This window comes from Triticum dicoccoides, chromosome 7A (genome assembly GCF_002162155.2).
Source record: "Triticum dicoccoides isolate Atlit2015 ecotype Zavitan chromosome 7A, WEW_v2.0, whole genome shotgun sequence".
In the NCBI taxonomy this organism is placed as follows: Eukaryota; Viridiplantae; Streptophyta; class Magnoliopsida; order Poales; family Poaceae; genus Triticum; species Triticum dicoccoides.
In genome coordinates, this window is record NC_041392.1 from 499,629,271 (window position 1) to 499,630,971 (window position 1,701).

Genomic DNA, 1,701 nt, shown 5'->3' on the forward strand with positions numbered 1-1,701 from the left:
ACGGCGCCACTGAGTATAGAACCACGACCTAAAAGCACCTTACTCGTTGTCTGAAAAGTCTTCAACATGAACGTTGCAGCCCGAAACGGGTCAGCACATGGAATTTGCTGGCAAAGTAACACATAGAGAGTAATGAAAGAATAAGGCTATACTACATGCATATTTGGTTGGTGGAAAGCTCTATGGTTACAATTTTACGTAAAGCCAATTTTTCCCTACTATAAAGGAATAATTTTTATTTACCTATCATGGTAGTTGTTAAACATTGAGAGTGTAGACACCCTCTCAATCCCAATTAAGCATCATATATATAACCCAACAATATTAATTAGAGTAACATGATGAGATTCACATGATAATCCAAGTACTAGATACTCAAGATGTCCATAACCGGGGACACGGCTAACCATGATTAGTTTATACACTCTGCAGAGGTTTGCGCACTTTTACCCACAAGACTCGATCTCCTCCGTTGGGGTTCTCGCACTACATGATGTTTGAGAAACGGATGATCGAGACATAGTCTTTTAGAAGCGCTAGCACCTTACGAACGGGTAGACCATTACACCTACTTTCCCCTACATCTGCTAGTCTACCACTGTAAGAGTTCGCACGACTTAATCAACTATGCTATAGCCCATAGTAGCTTGTGGCTGCACACGGAAGTTTCTGTTATGAATGATCTCATGATCCCTTTGAGCCTGGGTGGCGGTCCGTAAAGAAAAACAGGCAATCACTGGAATACCCAGGTGCCTCAATCCACCCAGATGTGTGTTTAAGTTGCCACCTTAAATAAACCATTAATTTAACAATCTCACATCTGTCATGGATACACTCACCCAATCCACGTCTACTAGCATAGCATGGCAATATAAGCAGTAGAAGTAACTCCCAAGGGTTTGATAATAAAACAGGTAATAGGTACTACCTCATCTACTTCCCAACCCACAATTTAATTAGATCCTAATCATGCAATGTTTGAGGATTGATCTAATGCAATAAAAACTGGGTAGTAGGAGGTATGATCAAAGTGTTACTTGCCTTGCTGATGATCCGCGAAACCTAGCGATTCAAAGTAGCAAGCGGCGCACTCCGAGTACTCTATCGCAAACAAACAAGCATACAATAAGTACTCAAGTAATGCATATGTAAAACTCAAATAAGAGAGCTGACCAGAAAGTTCGACTTAAGAACTCCGGGTTGCAAAAAGAATCAAATCGAACGAAGCAACGAAAGTCAAACAGCGAAAGAAACAAGCTTCGTTTACTAATCTGGATCTAAGTCAAATTTTACATAGGCAAAAACTTGTTTGAGTTGGTTAAACGGGAAGAGGGTTTCGAAACGAAACTCCAGGCGCTTGAATCGCCTGATTCCGATAAACGAGCGAAAAGTTATACTAGAACGAAAATCGGATTTGGAATCATGATCAGAAATAATCATGGGAAATCCGAGAAAAAGAAAAAATGACGAACAGATTAATGAACGAACGTTTGTTTTGTGTAACTACACGATGAACGCGTCCGTTGAAACGAACGAACGAGCGAACACTCACTAAATAAACTAAACTGAAAAAAACGATCTATCTAAAAAACAAATCTAAAAAAACCGATCGAAAACCGAACGGTTTTCTAGGAAAAACCGGCGGCGGCGGGGCTTCGGCGGCGGCGGCGGGCGGCGGCTGTGCGGGGCGGTGGTGCGGCA